Source organism: Camellia sinensis, chromosome 2, assembly GCF_055761805.1.
Source record: "Camellia sinensis isolate YWXY chromosome 2, ASM5576180v1, whole genome shotgun sequence".
Taxonomy (NCBI): Eukaryota; Viridiplantae; Streptophyta; class Magnoliopsida; order Ericales; family Theaceae; genus Camellia; species Camellia sinensis.
In genome coordinates this window covers 51,425,845-51,446,807 of record NC_138962.1, presented here as the reverse complement: position 1 = coordinate 51,446,807, position 20,963 = coordinate 51,425,845, and the positions used below count along the sequence as shown (strand labels likewise).

General features: G+C 31.3%; 2 long non-coding RNA genes across 2 annotated transcripts; both read left to right on the top strand.

Moving 5' to 3' along the window:
* The first annotated feature begins 14,408 nt into the window (after nucleotides 1-14,408).
* Nucleotides 14,409-18,037, top strand: LOC145819548 (uncharacterized). The gene is made up of 5 exons (XR_014360305.1): nucleotides 14,409-14,536; nucleotides 14,673-14,760; nucleotides 15,553-15,648; nucleotides 17,523-17,571; nucleotides 17,947-18,037. It is a non-coding gene; the product is annotated as an uncharacterized LOC145819548 (long non-coding RNA).
* Nucleotides 18,038-18,508: 471 nt separating this feature from the next.
* LOC145819549 (uncharacterized) lies at nucleotides 18,509-19,903 on the top strand. The gene is made up of 2 exons (XR_014360306.1): nucleotides 18,509-18,615; nucleotides 19,494-19,903. It is a non-coding gene; the product is annotated as an uncharacterized LOC145819549 (long non-coding RNA).
* Nucleotides 19,904-20,963: the final 1,060 nt, after the last annotated feature.

Sequence of the window (20,963 nt, the reverse complement as noted above, 5' to 3'; positions counted from 1 at the left end):
CTTAACACACACCTTCACACATCTATTATACCATCGCTTACTCTATAAAATTAACAAATTATTAATCTCAAATGTGTTGGACTATTGTGTCCCATGGGGGGAGTGGGATACAAATGGGAAGATAAGGGGGAATATGGGATTAAGTGGTGAAATGATCATTTTGACCATCTACTATTTAATTATGTATTATATTTAGTAAAATTTAATAAAATTTAAATGTCTCAATTTCAAAATAAAATAATTTTATTTAATTTTTATTGGTGTTTTATTTATTTAATTTTTTTAAAAATAATTTTTTATTGATGTTTTATTTTAAAATTTTGCTTATATTTTGTTTAATTGGATTATTTAAATTTTAATAAATGTTTTATTTAATTTCATTATTTAATTATTATTATTTTTAAAAATAAATTTATTTAAAATTTTAATTTAAAAATAAATATATTTTTATTGATATTTTATTTATTTAATTTTTTAAAAATAAATTTATTTAATTGTGTAAAAAATAAAATAAAATATTATTTAATCTAGCTAAAAATAATTAAATTATTAAAAAAATCATTTGAACATTTATCTTTCTTTATAATGTTCCAAATAAATATAAGATTCATATCCTATTCAACTAAATAGTCATTTCCTAATATCTAATTCATAACTAAATAAATATAAAATATAAATCTAATCCAACTAAATAATAATATATTTCAAGATTAATAATTCAATATAAATCCTCTTAAGTGATCAATTTCCTTAACAATGGATATTGTTCACCAGTGGTGAAAAATACAACCTGCAAGATTACCAGCAAAGGAGAGAAAGAGAACGTGAGCAACAGACCGCCAGTGAAGTGCAGTAGCCCACTGAAGCAAGTTCACAACTACAGCAGAAAGAGAGAGGAGCAACTGGACGGTGCAGTGGGGTTGGGGCCCACTGCACTTTTAAATTATTTATTCTCAGCCTTTTTCTTAATACATCTTTTAAATTCTTTATTGTTTATATATATATATATATATATTCTCAACACTCTTCTTAATCTGTATCTTAATACATCTATTTATATCACTATTTACTCATTAAATTAATAAATTCTTAACACATATTTTTGAATTTCATTTTTATCACTTTTTATCATATAACACACTTTAACACATTTTTAACTATTCCATTATGAATTCTTATATAAACTCTAGTAATATAACAGAGCAAAAACAAACAAAAAAAACACAAATTAAAATATCACATCATATGATAGGACTCATCATTAAAGCTCTCTTTAGAATTCCTAAATATTTTTTAATTTCAAATTGCACTCCTGAGTTTTTTTTTTTTTTTCTTTCTTTTTTTTTTTGGGTGGAGGTGTCTAACATTTTCAACTAAGAATTGTTTGTAGGGCAAGATCACAACCATACAATAAAAGATATGGGAAATGTTTGAGACTTCTTTAGAGATTATTCTTATACTCTTAAAGTAATTTTAACTCTTTATATATGTGTGTGATTCACTTATATATGTATACGATTTACATCATATAAAGTCTAAATTTTAGAATGATCTTATAGGAATCTTGTGAGGTGGGCTCTTAATCATTTCTCAAAAGATATTTTCCCATTGGTCTAAGGCACCACGTGTAATTAGTGACGTGATGCCCTTTGGGTTACGCTTTGCTTAGTTTAAGCCTTTGTTTTGTAATGATTTTTTTAATTTACTTTTTGATTTTTTTGACTTTTTTAATCTGAGATTTTTTTGTTCGTTTAGTATTTTTAATTGGCTTTTTTGATTTTTTAGCTTTAGAATAGTGGATTTTTTTTTTCTTTTTATAATTTTTGTCTTTTTGTGATTTTTTGACCTTTTTTTTTTTGTGTCTTTTTGTGATTATTTAGCCCTAAATGATAACCAAACACCACCTAAATTTTTAAGATTTATTTTTGAGAAAACTATTTTTTTATTTTTATTTGTATTGAAATTTTTTAATACTATATATATATATATATATTTTTATTTTTAGATATAATTAACATAAATATATTTAAAAAGTCTAATATTTGTAAAAGAAAATTTTAAACAATTCATTAAATACCAAAAATATAAATATATATATATATATATATATAATTTAGTATATTTTTGGTATTCTTATATATTTATTGATTTTTTAAAATATTTTATTTTTTAGATATATCTAAATAAGGTACTTCCAAAAAAATAAAAAAATTACTTAAAATTTTAAAAATATTCATTAAAAAAACGCGAAAAATAAAAAACTTAATTTCTAGAAAATTGAAATTAAACACACTGAATAATTTCTCAGGGGATCCAAATGATGACAAAGGAGCCTAAATTACCAATAGATCCTAATAGTTGGATTCAATTCTGATCAAGTCTTAATGAAAACAAGTCATAATAAAATCGTTGTTAAAAATAATTTTTTGTAACGATTTTTTACATGTGTAGCTAAAAATTGAAAATCAATGACTTTACGATTTTTATAAATAGTATCTAAAATTTACAATTAGTGATATTTTTTGTGATAAAATTTTCAAACCGTCACTGATAGTTGAAACTCAGTAATGATTTTTTTTAAACTATCGCTAAAATTTATAATTAGTGACGCTTTTTGTGATAAAATTTTTAAATTATTGTTGAAAATTAACCATTAATAACATTTTTTAATAATATTTAATAAAAAGTATCATTAATTCTTAGTTGAAAATAAATCCACAACGTAAACTCCCCGTTTAATTATAATAAATAAGGAAGGAATGTCAGTACTTCCATCCTTTGTCCCACAGGAGTACCAACTCCCTCTCCCTTTCTTCTCCACTTAACCCTCATCTCTCGTCGCTGGACATACTCCGCCACTGACGGTATCTTGTTCTCTTCTTGTTCTTGAGGGAGATGGGAAAGATAACAAACACGTTGAATGGGTTGAAGCCAGCGATGGCGATGGTGGTGGTTCAGGCAGCTTTGGCCGGCAACAGTGTGTTCATCAAACTTGCTTCAAGGATCGGATTGAGCATGAGAGTTTTGACAGCCTATCGGTTTGTCTTTGCGACTGCCATCATTTTGCCTCTCGCACTACTCCTTGAAAGGTTCTCCATCTATAAGCTTCTCGGTTTTTATTTTTATTTTTATTTTTTTTGATAACAGGTTTTGATCATTTGAATATGCATATATACATGTTTTCTTTTTTTCTTTTTATTTTAGAAAATATGGAAAGTTGTTTAGTTTTGCTCCTTTACTATTTGGTTGTATTATTTCAGTCGATCTTTTTTTTTTAAACAGATTTTGATCATTTGAATATACATATATACATGTTTGTTTTTTTTCCTTTTTATTTTAAAAAATATGAAAATTTGATTAGTTTTGCTCCTTTACTATTGGGCTGTATTATTTCCGTCCCTGTTTTGATTTTTTTTTTTAACAGGTTTTGATCATTTGAATATACATATATACATGTTTATTTTTTTTTCTTTTTATTTTAGAAAATATGAAATTTGATTAGCTTTGCTCCTTTACTATTGGGTTGTATTATTTCCGTCCCGGTTTTGATCTTTTTTTTTTTTTCAGCAGGTTTTGATCATTTGTATATACATATATAGATGTTTGTTTTTTTTCTTTTTATTTTAGAAAATATGTAAATTTGTTTAGTTTTGTTCCTTTATTATTGGGTTGTATTATTTCATGAATATGCAAGAGAAATAAAAAACTAAAAAACAAAGTGAATTTAACTTATATGTATTTTTATGTTTGTTGTAATATTGTGGATTTTTTTTTATATGAGTTGATTTGTGATTATAGGAGACGACCAAAGTTAACATGGAAAGTCACGTGCTAAGCCTGTCTTTGTGGTTTGCTTGGGTAAGCTTAATCTATATCTATAGGCTTGGTTTGGGAAGTGGGTTGGCTTTTTGGCTTTTTGGCTTTTTTGGCTATTTTAGCCTGGGCTAAAAAGCTTGGTTTGGGAAGGGCTTTTTGGCTTTTTGGCTTTTTTGACTTTTTTTGTGAGAGAAGAATGTAATGATTATGGGTTGGATGTGATGTTTTGTTTGTTATGGCTAAAATAGCCTATTTTGTTTTTTGTGGCTAAAATAGCCAAAAAAGCCTGAAAACTAACTTGCCAAACAGAGGCATATCAATATCTATCATTATATATGTTGAATAATTTAGAAATTAGTGGACTCAATATTTATATCAACATGACCTTTACTTAATCCTCATTTTTCTACGAAAGCATCACTAACACATACGTTCCCCATTTTCCCCCAAACTGCCGTGAGCTTGTCTCCCTTCCCATTTTGATTTTTTTTTTTAAAATTTTTTTATGTTAATTTCTTCCATGGAAGAGCTTGCTAAGATTCCTCACACAAATACCTATCAACTCATCTAGCTTCCTCTTGTATTTTTCAAACTTTGGTTAGAATTTTGGTGGTCAAACCTCTTGAAAGATTGGATTTAAATCTTCTTGGTGACATTACTCTCTTTTCATCATCTCCTGTGATAAAATAGGGTTGAGATTTCATCTCTTTTATTTAAAATGTATAGAAAGCATTTTAGTACTCTCATATCTGACGACATAAAGTTGGGTGGTCATGCTTAACAATTAAATTTTTTACGGACTTGCACGTGTATCTATGCTTGATTATATCTACGCTCTTTTTGAGTTTTGTTATTATTTTGGGAGTTGGCATGTAAACTTACCTAGTTTGTTTTTGAACTTGTAAAATTAATTAGTTAACATGTAGGGATGTAAAAAAAATCGATAAAACAGAGTCGATCGATCAAAATTGATTGAAATTTTAATTTTTAGTATGGTTTTCATAATAAACGGTCTGTTTTGGTTTTGAAACTTTTTATACCGATGCAAGTCGAACCGACCAAATATTATATTTAAATATTTTTATATTATAATTTCTTAAACATTATATGAGAAGTAACTAATATAATACATTTTTGTGATAAAAATTAGGGAGAAATATTTGCAGAGCAATTTTCATATATTTTCTTATATTATAAAAGCCGAGAAGCTTATTGATGGAGGACCTTTCAAGGAGTAGTGCGAGAGGCACAATGATGGCAGTCGCAAAGACAAACCGATAGGCTGTCAAAACTCTCATGCTCAATCCGATCCTTGAAGCAAGTTTGATGAACACACTGTTGCCGGCCAAAGCTGCCTGAACCACCACCATCGCCATCGCTGGCTTCAACCCATTCAACGTGTTGGTTATCTTTCCCATCTCCCTCAAGAACAAGCAAGAAGAGAACAAGATCCCGTCAGTGGCGGAGTATGTCCAGCGACGAGAGATGAGGGTTAAGTGGAGAAGTAAGGGAGAGGGAGCTGGTACTCCTGTGGGACAAAGGATGGAAGTACTGACATTCCTTCCTTATTTATTATAATTAAACGGGGAGTTTACGTTGTGGATTTATTTTCAACTAAGAATTAATGATACTTTTTATTAAATATTATTAAAAAATGTTATTAATTGTTAATTTTCAACAATAATTTAAAAATTTTATCACAAAAAGTGTCACTAATTATAAATTTTAACGGTAATTTAAAAAAAAATCATTACTAAGTTTCAACTATCAGTGACGGTTTGAAAATTTTATCACAAAAAATATCACTAATTGTAAATTTTAGATACTATTTATAAAAATCGTAAAGTCATTGATTGTCAATTTTTAGCTACACATAGAAAAAATCGTCACAAAAAATTATTTTTAGCAACGATTTTATTATGACTTGTTTTCATTAAGACTTGATCAGAATTGAATCCAACTATTAGGATCTATTGGTAATTTAGGATCCTTTGTCATCATTTGGATCCCCTGAGAAATTATTCAGTGTGTTTAATTTTAATTTTCTAGAAATTAAGTTTTTTATTTTTCATTTTTTTTAATGAATACTTTTAAAATTTTAAGTAATTTTTTTACTTTTTTAGAAGTACCTTATTTAGATATATCTAAAAAATAAAATATTTTAAAAAAATATTTTAAAAAATCAATAAATATATAAGAATACCAAAAATATACTAAATTATATATATATATATATATATATATATATTTATATTTTTGGTATTTAATGAATTGTTTAAAATTTTCTTTTACAAATATTAGACTTTTTAAATATATTTATGTTAATTATATCTAAAAATAAAAAAATATATATTTATAGTATTAAAAAATTTCAATACAAATAAAAAAAAAATAGTTTTCTCAAAAATAAATCTTAAAAATTTAGGTGGTGTTTGGTTATCATTTAGGGCTAAATAATCACAAAAAGACACAAAAAAAAGGTCAAAAAATCACAAAAAAGACAAAAATTATAAAAAGACAAAAAAAAATCCACTATTCCAAAACTAAAAAATCAAAAAAGCCAATTAAAAATACCAAACGAACAAAAAAATCTCAGATTAAAAAAATCAAAAAGCCAATTAAAACAATCATTACAAAACAAAGGCTTAAACTAAGCAAGTTGATTGATTGCGTAACCTGATTAAGGCCGAAATGTACATCATTGAGGCCGTTAATTAGAATCTCTTAACTTCACTTGCTGGTCAAACTGTATATCTTATGTGTGTTAAGTGTCAATCAGGTTGTACATCGTCGGAGCATAAAATGAGCAAAAAGACAGAATTTGGGCAGAGTTGACTTTCCCGCACGTGAGTTGACTTTTTCTGGGAAAGTCAAACCGACGTTTTAAACCTGTTTGGACGAGATTGGAAGTATAAAAAGTCAAGTAAAAGGCTAGATTAAGGTTCTGAAATTGTTTTGACCTAAAGAGAGAGGCTAGAGTTTGAAAAAGAGGAAGGAACAAGAAGCTTCAAAGATGTCTCCCATGGTGGTTCCTTCTCCATCTACCTCCTCCCACTCCTCCATGAGTGGCTAGTCTCATTTTCTAAGGTTTTGAAGAAACCCTAGCCATGTAATAGGATTTCTTTTTTGATTTTATATTATGTAAAGGTTTGAACCATTATATGGTGTTTTAGAAATTCTTTAGATATAATTTTCATTATCTTTTCAAATATTTGACCTTCTGTGATTGTTGAATATTATCCATACATGAGTTTTCTATTCCTTCACATTCAAGGTATGGGACGAACCATTGTATGGTGTTTTTTTTATGTTAATTTCTTCCATGGAAGAGCTTGCTAAGATTCCTCACACAAATACCTATCAACTCATCTAGCTTCCTCTTGTATTTTTCAAACTTTGGTTAGAATTTTGGTGCTCAAACCTCTTGAAAGATTGGATTTAAATCTTCTTGGTGACATTACTCTCTTTTCATCATCTCCTGTGATAAAATAGGGTTGGGATTTCATCTCTTTTATTTAAAATGTATAGAAAGCATTTTAGTACTCTCATATCTCACGACATAAAGTTGGGTGGTCATGCTTAACAATTAAATTTTTTACGGACTTACATGTGTATCTCTGCTTGATTATACCTACGCTCTTTTTGAGTTTTGTTATTATTTTGGGAGTTGGCATGTAAACTTACCTAGTTTGTTTTTGAACTTGTAAAATTAATTAGTTAACATGTAGGGATGTAAAAAAAATCAATAAAACAGAGTCGATTGATCAAAATTGATTGAAATTTTAATTTTTAGTATGGTTTTCAAAATAGACAGTCTGTTTTGGTTTTGAAACGTTTTATACCGATGCAAGTCAAACCGACCAAATATTATATTTAAATATTTTTATATTATAATTTCTTGAACATTATATGAGAAGTAACTAATATAATACATTTTTGTGATAAAAATTAAGGAGAAAAATATTTGCAGAGCAATTTTCATATATTTTCTTCATTTATTTTCTATATAAAATTCTATAATCTACTATAAAACTTTTTAAAATTTCATGTAAATTTCTCTTCTACATCAAACCAACAAAACCGATAAAACCAAACTATAGCATACACTACAAGAATTAACACTTTTGACAACAAAAAAATTGGTCGCTAAAAGTCTATTTTTGGTCGGCAAAAGTTATCCGCGACCAATTTTTTTGGTCGCTACTTTGGTCGCCAATTGAGGGTCGGCAAAAGTAATTCGCGACCAAAATTTTGGTTGGTCGGCAAAAGTTGGATTTGCCGACTAAATTTTTGGTCGCTAAATATTTAATTACCGCGACTAATTCATTTTGTCGCTAAAACATTTTGGTCGCGAAAAGTCGCCTTTTGCCAACCAAATTTCTTAGTCGCCAATTGACACATTTCGCGACCAAAAAGTTTGGTCGCCAATTGTGACATTTCGCGACCAAATTTTTTGGTCGCCAATTGTGACATTCTGCGACCAAAATTAGTTTGGTCGCCAATTGTTACTTTTCGCGACCAAAACTGTTGGTCGGCAAAAGTGAGTTTCCACGACCAACAAAATTTTTGGTCGGCAATAGATGTATTTTTTGCGACCAAAACTCTTGGTCGGCAATTGTCATTTTTTGCGAAAAAAAATAATTTATTTGTCGCAACTAATAAATTGGTCCCCAAAGTAGGAAAACAATACACCTGTAATTCCTAATAATTCATTCAATCCATAATAAACCTATAATTTTAAAGCATCATTCAAATTAACGGATGCTGTAGGGGCTCAATACTCCAAAACTATTTTATCTTAATATATTGTTATGTTTTGTTTACCAAAAAAGAAAACAAGGTGTGCAAAACCTCTCTAATAAATAATATCAAAATTTTCTTTTATTTCTTTCTCAAGCTATGTAAGGGCACAAGTTCATAGCATATTCATCGTCATGTGATGAATGTGTCAGGAAAGAAAAAAACTTATAGAAAAATAAAATATATTTTTACAAAATTATCTCATAAACTAATGTAACATCAAATAATAAATTTTAAAATTTTAACATAAAGCCAAGCTCTTCATATCTCATGTCAATCCTCGTAATCATAATCCACACCATAGGCTCCGCAGCTTTCAACACCTTCACCGTAATCAGTCTTGTGGTCAAATTCATTATCATACTTTCTTATTTCAGACTCAATCTGTCGGTGCTAAACTTCTTGATAAACTTTGTATCGCATTTTGCAATTATGCCTTCCGTGTTGGGATTCTCAGCACCTTGGCTCTGTAAAGACATTGAAATGGATGTATAGAAATACATTAGCCAACTCTCAGTGTAGCTTTGTCTCATAGCAAGTAATAAATTTCAGATTAATGGAACAAAAATAACAGTAAAATAACATGGCATCATATTGTAACTTGATTTGTTAGATTTGAAATTGAGAATTCATGTAAATATGATGAATAATCCCACCAAATGATTATTTCAATCCTTCCATCTAACTTGAGCCAAACACACGCGGCTTATCATCATACAATTACCTGTTTTAGAAACTGTACACTACTAAAAAAAACACTTTTTGCGACCGCTATAAACCGTCGCAAATAATAAAAAACAGTCGCGAAAAGACTTTTTGCGACGGCCCATGCGACGGCAAATGGGGGTCGCGAATATGGGAGTGGCAAATACTTTTTGCGACGGCAAGAAGTGCTGTGAATAAATTTATTGGAGGGACTGTTGTGAATAAATTTATATATCTATCATTTTAATAGATATATAAACTGGGGATGATCCCAGTGTAGTAGACCACAAGAAGTGCTCATGTGGCAATGTTGGCATTGTTTAATTTTTGCTCTTAAATTCAATTTAAGTTCATAGCTCTAACCCTTCCCAAGCAATTAGAATAATCTTTTGTGACCTGTTCTTTCTTAGCTTTTCTAAAGGACTAACAAAAGTACCTTCAAATAAATTTCTCTGTTTGATTGAAAATAGAATCTAGAAACAACCATTTAACATGTTCAAATATAGTAATTTATAATTAATTAAATGATCACAAATATCAAATTCCATTCAGCATTTGCAGTGTTCAATTGTTTCACTGATTAGAAATATAAAATGGAGAAAACAAGACAAACCTGGCCGGCCTCAGCTTTAAGCAAGATTGCATAAGCCAATATGGCTTCCTTGTACTACATATTGAGAGAAGGAAAAGAATCAGACCAAAAAATAATAAGAAAGAAAAGAAGGGAACAACCCATAGCATCTTCTCAATCATTTCCTTTTTCTTTTCTTTATTTATTTTTTATTTTATAAACACCTGTCTCTATCTTCTAGCAGAAAAAATGAATAAATAAATAAAATCATCAACTCACTTGCTGCTGTTCAGAAGCATCCAGAAGAAAGTGAACTGAGCCAAAGCCACTTGCTATGGTTTTCTCATAAAGTGTCTTGTTGACCAGAAGCTGTAATAATGCATTTCTTATAAAAATCATGTGGTAAACTAAAAACAAAAAAGGGTTAGTATGGCAATAAAGACGTCTACTTTTGTTCAAGATCAAGATCTCCACAGAAGACAGAACAAACTTGGTGAACTCACTTGATACCTATCCCATGTCTGTTTGTAACCCTAGCCACATGGGTCATATATTATAAGAGCACTGATTGCAATCACGTCTACTGGGGATGATCCCAGTGTAGTAGACCACAAGAAGTGCTTTGCAACCCCTGCACCTGCACCAACAGCGTCACCACTGCTGCCGGCTGCAAGTGCGGCGATGGCTGCACTTGTGTCGCTTAAAAGTCTTTTAACTTAACAATACCCCCTCTTGGTTTAGCTACCTACTTTTCTAGCCTTTACCCCAACTCTAGACACTGCCTACTCTCTACCATATCCATATATATGTATGTATGAGTTTCAAATGAATGAAGGTGAGCTAGACGAAGCAAGCGTGGTCCGTGGTGGTGTTTTCTTGCCTTTCTGGTTTGTATTCAAATTCAAATAAAAAATGCCAGTATTTGAGTGCATATTCTGTTCTAGTGAGTGTTTCTTTTTTTTCTTCCTTTTTTTTTCCCCTAAAAAATGATTTGAAATCGCCTAGAGGGTTACTATTCTTACAGATGATGAGCCAGCTTATCAAAATATCATCAGGTAAGCTTTGCCATTTTATCATTGCTTTTGACTGAAATCACCAGAACAAAAGCATGGCTCAGGATTAAATTCCAACAACAATAACGTCCATAATAATGTCATAGATGATTAACGAAGGAATTCCAAATTGGGTTGTTTTCTTGGATATCTCACTTGACTTACTGCTAGCAATGATGCACGAGCAATAAAAAGGAAAGTGGTGTTTGCTTAAAGCTGCTCTCAATTTCTAGAAAACCCAAAGTAACTTGGAACAACAGTTTTTGCTCAGCATTTGAACCCCCGTGGACATAGCCACATGAAATCAGTTTCTTTGGACTAGTTTATCAGACTGGTGGTTGAGCTCAATCATCCCAGAGTGACTTTGTAACTAAGCAAAGGCATGGAGCAAACCTATTGTGAATTTGTAACTAAGAGAAATTAACAAAGTACAATCAAGTCTGATATATTTCACAAGTGACAGTTTTAAGATGGGCAGGGATCAAATTGAAGCTGGTTTACAGCCCCAAATTAATATACAATAGGCAATGAAATGTGAATCCCAGACCATGGAATAAGAACAAGCCAGCACCTTAATATGAATTGCAAAAAAGTATTCAGACCACAGTTATAAATATCAGCCTAGACTAATACAAGTATATTTATAGGAATGAAAATCAAGTATATTAATAGGAATAAAAATCAAGTGCATAGACTAATTCGCACATTTCGGTTCAAATCAAGTATATTAATAGGAATAAAAATCAAGTATATTCAAGTGACCATTAACTTGAGGTCGAGACCATTTGTGCTGTGGGGATTGGTATCTGTCAATTTGTTCTACCCTTCCAATTTTTATTTTTGATTTGTTTCCATCACTAACCAAACCAAACTGGCCCAATACACATCGGTTGGATTTGGTTATTTAGTTTTCCCATTAACTATGGTGCATATGGCCACAAAATGAATAGGTTTGGCTCACATCTCATAATCAAACCATAAAGCACTTCCGAGAGTACAAAGAATGTGGCATTGATGACATACTAGGAGATTTATCTCTGCAGCTAATAGGGTATTCCATGAGCTTTCAGCATTTCACATGCTATGTAGTGTATGAACTACCGACATTTTTCTACTATATAAGTTCAGAACTCTGAATTAATGTTTTCTCTCTCCCCCCTATGCTTATTTAGATTTTTTATTCAAATCATTTTTGTGCAAAAAGTGGTGCTAATAGAAGAGACAAAGTGAACGGATGTGAGGATCCTCTGAGGTGCAAACTAGAACAGTTTTATGGCGAAATGAGGGTTAAATATTCCTACCAGAAAATGAAGCAGGACAGCGTGTCTCAATCTCCTGAGTTTTACATGCTTCAATTGAATGGCACTCTTTGAGATCAGACAAATGCATGTATTCAATATCTAACTTGGCAACATATTCAACAATACAACAAAGGGCTTTACATGTGTGTGTGTGTGTGTGTGTGTGTGTGTGTGTGTGAGAGAGAGAGAGAGAGAGAGAGAGAGAGAGAGAGAGAGAGAGAACACCAAGTATCAGCCCACTTAAACACATCAAAGAAAGCTCGCTCGAGCGCAAGAACCTTCGCTCGAGCGAAGATGCACAAACTCAAGGCTCGCTCGAGTGCAAAAAGCCTCGCTCGAGCGAAGATGCCAAATTCTGGACAGCAACCATTTGTTTAAAATTACACCCAACCTATTTCAAACCTGCCCAACATGTCCTAAAACTCAAATGCAAGGAATTTAAGGACGGAAACAGAATATAAACAATAATAACCAACCATGGAACGCGAGTTCGGAATACAACATATGAAGGGGAAAACTGGGGTCGTTATATGTGTACTCTAGCACTACTCTGATGATCACAATGGGAGTAATCCAGGCCATTGTATTTGCACTCTGCACGGCTAGAGATTGGAGTGAGTGGAAGTTGGGTTGCAACCTTAGACTACTAGCTGTCTCTTATTCGATATGTATCCCTGTACTAGAAGCACACATTTAGTACACATGCATGTGGAGAAATGAAAGACAATTGTAATCGTCATTTATCAACAAAAAAAATTGACTATACTTGAAAACAATTATAAAAAAAATGATTATATTATAAGAATAATAGAAGTCTACTTATGTTATTATTAGAGAGACTTCTATTATTCTTATAGTAACAAAATTTATTTGAGAAGTAGTCATTTTTTTTTCTTTCCAAGTGTAGTCAATTTTTTTTATTGCTAAATGACAATTATAATCGTCTTTTATTTCTGCACATGCATGTGTACTAAATGTGTGCTTCTAGTACAATGATACATACGAGTAAGCAGTCTGAGGTTCTGTCCCAACTTTCACTCACTCTAGTCTCTATCAATGCAGAGTGCAAATCTAGTGGCCTAGATTGCTCCCATCGTGATTATCAGAGCAGTGTTATAGTACACACAAGAGTACTCTCAGATCATCTTATCTAGCCCAACAAGCAGGACACATTCAAAATAAATGACATTAGTAAAGGTCATTTAAGTAAGTTTCTTTTTTATCATTTTTAATTTTTTTTATTTAATTTGTTGGTTGTTACAAGATCACCTAAACAATCAATCTCATTTGCACTAAAGAAACAATCAATAAAACTCCTAAAACTCCTAACACGTGATTACAATCATGTAGGTGTAGTATTGACACAAGTCCACCCGTGTAATGCAAAAGGTCATCGTTGGTTGACCCAGATGTTAAGCTTTGACTTTTGTAAAAAGTGAGCAATATGGTCCCACATGCACCTTAATGTCCCAGCCACCTTCGCCTTGCTTGTCATTGTACCCAATCCCAACCTTTTCATCTTGTACCCATCAGACGGCTATCATGCAATGCTATTTGTGTGCTATTTATCTAAAAAGATATATATATATATATATATATATATATATATATATATATATATATTAACATAATATCCGTGCATGCACGGATTAAAACAAATAATTAAACTATAACAAAAACTTTGTTTATAATATAAAAGAAAATTGATTTAATATTAATTAGTTCTCATACAATAATTATATTTATGATAAAATATCAATGCATTTTGTCTTAATGAATTTCGTAATTTTAGTTTTTCAATTCATGAATTATCTCATAGTTATTATGTAAAATCAATTACTTTGTCTATTTTGTAGAATTCAATCAATTAATTACCCCTAGAACGGTCCCCACTACAAGAAATTAGTCTTTTAGAGATTAATATTTAAGGAATAGTTGAATTTGGTCGCTAAAAATAATACAAATTTAAACATATGATAATTTACTTATAAGATTATAAAAATATCTGTTAATATTCTCACTTAATATTTACATAACTTTTTGAGATTAATAAATTTGATTACTAATACATTATTAATTTTTTTAAAAACTAAATATTTTTATCATTATCAATTAAAAACATTTTGCGACCAAATATTTTAATCATTTTAACCATTGAAAAATGGGGACCTCACTTCAGCCCTAACGGGTTTGCTAGCAATCAAAAAGTTGCAACTCTCATTCTCTCTTCAACGGGTTTGCTCTCTCTCTAAGCATCCATGGCAGATTTGCTCAATCTTCTTCAAATTTTGGTGCGTCTCTCTCTCTCTCTCTCTCTCTCTCTCTCTCTCCGCCTATACACATAAATATGATTTACAATATTGATCCGATCATCTCTTTTTCTTTCTCTTCATCATTTTCTACATCACAATCTTCAATCAATGGAAGATTTCATCATTGATTCATTGAAGAAGAATCTCGGTTGTCGATTTACTTCTCTTCCGAGTTCTCTCTCACCTGGTATCGAAAACCCTAGGTCAGTACTCTCTAAACTGTTAAATTATTGATTTATATGAAGTTTAAGACTCTGGAACTCTGAAACTCTGATTTCTAAATACATAGGGACCAAGTAAACTCTGATTTCTAAACTTTGCATCAGAGTTTTATATATGAAGTTTCTGATCTTAATTTCTGTAAATTTTTTATATCTTTTTTTGTTTTGTGATTGTTGTTCGAGTTTCTATATATGAATTTTTCTGTAAATTTTGACCTGATAGATTTGATGAATGATTTTTTTTTTTTTTTTACTTCCCATTCATTGACTGATTGATATCAGAAACTTCATAATATGTATATCTGTTACTTTCTTTTTTCTTGATGGATTTCTATCTTGTTGGTGTTTGATTGGACTACTACAATTTTATATTTTGCTCACCATCTGGTTGACAATATGCCTAATGATGATACTATGAAAATAGTGAGCGTGTTCCATTGATATGAGTCACATAGTTGCTTTAATTGTTGGTGTTACACTTATTATACTATAGTGAGAGTTATAACTTGAGTTGCTCAAGTTGGCTTGCTTGAGATGCACCTTTTTGTGTAACTTAAGCTTCGGATACTTTTCCTTTTTGTGTTTCCTTATTGCTCCAAAGCCTAACATAGTTTTTAAATTTTTAGGAAATAATAAACATATTGTTCTTCATTAGATGTTCCTAAACATGAAAGGATGATGTTTCAGAATTTGCTATCTTATGGTGTCACTTCTTACACATTGTCTTCCATTAAAATGCTTCTTAATAAGCAATCATGCCCTTTCCTTTCATAGGTTAATTTAAAACCAAAGGTTCCAACCAAAGCTGTATGTGCAGAGCATCTTGAGTTGAGAAAAGAAATATTGACTTTATTGAGTCTTTAGAAACAGGTACTTCTACCTAAGGTTCATCTTGAATTTGCATTTTTTTTAATTGTTCAAATATTTATATAATTTAAGTTGGCAAATGTTCTGTTGTGCTTTGACTGATATTTCAAGGTTGTGAATTTTCTTTATTGTGCTTTGCCTTTATATAGTTTATAGAATCCTTAAAGTCACTTTAGGCCATGTTTGGATCTTAGATTTATTGAGGGAAAGCAAAATGAAATAAAAAAAGATAGGAAACAAGACTAAAGTAAAAGGAGTTAAATTTATTTATTTATTTTTTAATGCTTTATCTGATAGAAACAACTTCTTGAATAAACTTGCAATCTTCACATGTGCCAGCAACTTATAGCAAATTAAACTAATAAATCTCTAAATTCCTAACTTCCACAAACTTAATATCCTGTGAGGTTCTCTTGTTGCCTTTTGATTTAATATCCTGTGTTTCCTTCTCTTTGTTTTAGATATTCATTGTGGTAGCACTTGGGTTTCAAAGTTTGTCTGTTTTATTTGTTTCTAATGGCGGTATGTTAGACAATGACACATCGAATGGAATGATGAGAAATTTGCTCCTTTCTTTGTTTCTTTTCCTTTTGCTTATGTTTTTACTTGGGTCATTGTTTAGATTGAGAAGCTTTTTAAAGATGAAGCTACTGAAGAAAAGGGTGAGTGAGCCAATGTTTCTAGTCACTCTCAAGTTTGTAGTCAATGTTTCTACTGACCTTCAACAATTCGTAATATAAATCCCCTTGTTTTCAGTGCAATCCATAATTTCCTCAATGTTTAGCACAAAAAGTGTCTGCTCTATTGATTTCAGTGAGGATCCATTGCAGCTCACATTGTCTCGTTATTTGCGTCGTTTTCCTTGGTTTATGTCAAGTTCTTCTTTAGCCATCCTATAATTTTTAATAATTTTAGAATTATACATATCATTTATGGCTCTGTTAACATTTGTTGTTATGCATAAGGGGTTTTGTCTAGTTCTACTCTGTGATGTTTATTCCCATTTTTTTGTTTGTTACCTTCCCCAAGTAAGTATGTGAGATTTAGTTAACTAACTCCAAAATCCTATTTGTTCAGAATCATAAATAAATTACGAGCTCGTTTTATTGAATATAGACCTTAATCTTGTTTGAGAATTTTCATCAGTGTTGGCTATCACAACTTTCATCTTATTTTTTAATTGACTTTATTGTATTTTTCTAGACGGATGATGACCATTATTCAGAATATGTTGTTTCTAGCATTTCAATACCTAATGATTATCTTAAGAAAATCCTGATAATGGAAGGGACTCAGTTTATTGGTGTGTTTTCGTCAAGACTTCTTGTAAAAGAAGGCCACCCTGTATCAACCCTTCTCTTTACATTCTACATTTACATGTACTGATTTTCTTTTTCCAATTGTTTTAGCTTTCTTAACCATCTTTTCCACCTCATGGTGTGCAATTAAAATTAGGTTGACAAATTCCTACACAGATTTATATTTGATGACGTCTTTGACTTTTTAATAAACAAGTTTCATCTATCAGTTAGTCAATTCAATGGAGCTATTATTAACAATGATACTTGGAATCCATTAATAAACAGAGGCATATTCTTATGTTCACTTCATTTAAATTATTTGATGTACTAATTACGCATCATATATCTAATCTAATCTACCAACCTAAAATTCAAATGAAAATATGTTCATATGACTCTTTCTATTTGTACTTGTTTGTTTGTTATTTTGAAAATATGTTCATATATATATATATATTGTAGATCTATAAATAACACAATAAGTAGTTCACATTTTTGTTCGATTGGCCTGCACATTGTCATGGATGTAGATTTTCTATAGGTTGATTCTTCATCTTCTTCTTCATTTTTTTGCAGATTTCTGCTACTTTGAAGACATCAATTGGTTAATTCACTCTCTATCAAGGTATTTCTCAATCCTTCAAGTAGTATTGAGTTTTTAATACAGATTGTAGCCAAAAATTAGTTTTAATGTTGAATTAATAAAATTAATTTAACTCATTCTGTTTAATTTTTGTTTACTTCATCCTTTTGATGTGAATTTTAATTATAGGTATTTCTCGATCCTTTTGATGTGAATTTTAATTTAACTGAGGTTTGTTAAGGGAACCAGACCATATATGTTCCCTGTTCTGTATTGGCTGGAACATCTTGGGGGAGAGGTGAAGATCCTTGACAAGGATCTGATATTGGTTGAACTTCACTCATTTCCTCACCTGAAGAATTTTCTTCTTCAAGCTATGTCTCTTAACTGTTTTCTCCATTTTTTTGTTTGCCCCAGGTATGCATTAGATGATATTGGTTCTGGATCTCATGTGCATCTCAGTTTGTGGGAAAATGGGAAAAATGTATTTATGGCATCTGGTGGACACCTAAGAAGCACGGACACTTTTAGGAAGGTGACGTATCCGTGTCTGGTACGTGTCGGACACCAACACTCTTTGGACACTCTCAGGACACGTGTCCGACACTCTTCAAAACGTGTCCTATTGTTTAAAGACTTGGACACTCTTTGGACACTTGAAGGACACACGTGTCAATCGTTTAAACACACGTGTCTAACGATTAGACATACGTAAAACTAATTATAAGTTTGAACAAAATAACTTAAGATACAATAATAAAATAAAAACCATATAAATTTATAAGAATTAGTGTCATATTGAATTTTTTATTATCTTTGAATGATATATTCATATATATATAACATATAATAAATATATAAAATTATATATTTCATGCGTGTCCTCCTCGTGTCGTGTCCTGCATTTTTTGAAAATTAACGTGTCGGCGTGTCCGTGTCGTACTCGTGTCGTGTCACGTGTCCGTGTCCATGCTTCTTAGGTGGACACGCTAAGCATGGAATGTCCAAGGTTGGAGAAGAGTTCATGGCAGGGGTTTTAAATCATCTACCTTCAATTCTGGCCTTTACGGCACCACTTCCAAACAGGTTTTTAATTTTTTCTTATAATTTTGATTATTCTTGTGCAAAACATGTGTCAGAGTTGAACCCATATGAATAGGTAGTTAGGTACTAACAGAGGAGTATGCATTTTTACCAGTTCTGTTAAAATATCTTGTCTACATAGAATTATTTTTTAAGCATGCAGTTATATTTGGAAATTTGATGGGTGTACTATTGATCTTGAGGAAAACCTTTCAAGGTGATGTTGTTTCCATCGCTTTCTGTTTTGCATGAAGAAAGCAGATTTCTCACAATAATTTTAGGGAGCCACTATTCTGCAAAGACTTTTTCCCAGTTGATCATTTGAATTGAAACAAACAGATCCTTACATTTCTATGTCTCCCTGCAGACTTGAATTTATTTATTTTTATGTATGGACCTTTTTCTAATCTGGAAGTTTTTATGTAGAACTCGTTGGCCTAGAAACATGAAAAGACAGATAAGATGTTTGAAATTTTGAATGAAATTCAATTTTTGATGAATTGAAGGATTTCAATTTTCAGCAGAATATGTAACTTATTTTTTTTAAAAATACATGTATTCTTTTCCTATTCTTATCATAGGTTGTCTGTGTGACATGGTCTTGTGTAAAACTCAACTCCAATTGCTAGCTTGTAAAGTGAGGGTGCACTTTTGACACTTATTCTAATTGTCGATGCACCATTTTTGCTAAATTTAAATAGTGCCCTTCTGTGCAAATTCTTTTTGCCCATTTCTTCACTTCCAAATTTATGCAGTTTGAAGGATCAAAATTTTAGTATGTTGTTGGGTTTTTGAACTTCAAATAAATGTGTATTAAATTAACAAAAAATAATATAGTTTGTTTTCTCTAATTTCCTTGTTCAACTGTTATTGGAATGTAGTTATGATTGCATGTGCCCAATATTTGGAGTGCAGCATACCAGTGCTGGGGAAAAGAGAACAGAGAAGCACCCCTGAGAACCGCATGCCCACCTGGGGTTCAAAATGGTGTTGTGAGCGACTTTGAGATTAAAGCATTTGATGGGTGTGCAAATCCACACTTGGGGCTGGCTGCTATAATTGCTGCTGGGATTGGTGGCCTTCGTAGACATCTGAGTTTGCCTGAACCCATTGGTAAGTAGGATTATATGATTGTACTATACCCAATGTATCACATCGATTATTTGTTAGTGTTTTTTTTGTGCGTTATTTCCGAATATTTTTTTAGACATACCATCCATAAATCCCCCATGTTTCATGTCCTTTCAGTCCTGGCACTTAATCAAAAAAAAAAAAAATCCTTTATGAATTATGTGAAAGCGTTCAGATTCAACTGTATCATTCCTCTGGCAGTGTTCATGCCAAATATTCATACTTGGTTCGATATGCATTAGTTCATGGTATGTGCTATGATGTTTCCAAAAATATAAGAAGTGTTTTCCTCTCTTTTTTTCCTCAGCAATCTTTATGTGGAATCTTCCAAGGGTCCAAGCCCATATGGGCCCTTTGATTCCAAATTTTTAATTGTATCTTCAAATGCATTACTACAATTTGGAGTCTAATAGAAGTCAAATAATTTTTTTAAAAAAAATTTCTTTCAATTTGCCCAAAAAATCTGAGCTTTTATCTGCTTCAAATGCCTTAGTTAAGTTCTTCAAGGTTGATTTCCATTTTTGGATTTCATCTACATCTTTTTAAAATTTTTGAACTTTGTTTACACTTGTGATTATGATCGTGTGCAAGATTTTCATCATTTCTCTATGACTATAGATGGTGATTAGCTTTTGTGGTCGCGGAACAACTAATTGTTTAGGGCATGTTGCTCTTGTAACTGAACTAGTGAAGAGGTGGTGCGAGAAAATGACAAAGTTGAAGTCGTCATAGAGTTCTAACTCATACAATGTTGAACAAATTTGATCTTGTTTTGGAATTTAACTCATATAATGAACTATGTTGAAGTGAGTTTGAATACTTCGTACGTTTTCAGTTTATATTTTATATTTACAAAAATTTAAAAAACTCAACTAAAAATTTGTTTAGTAAATTTTTTATTTATAAATCAATGATCTCAGTTTATAAATTTGGCCAAAAAATATAAACTCAAAAAATGAGTTTACGTTTTGAGTTTTTTTTTTTTTTTTTTTTTATCACCCAACACTAGCTACCACTCGCCACCACCTGCCACCCCTCACCACCACCTGCCACCACCACTCACCACTCATCAACCACCAGCCACCACCACCAGCCACCACCACCCACCCCTCGCCGTCGCCGCCGCCACCATCACCACCACCACCCCCCACCCACCACTCGCCACTACCACCCGCAACCACCACTCACCACCCACTTGCCACCATCATCCACCACCCGCC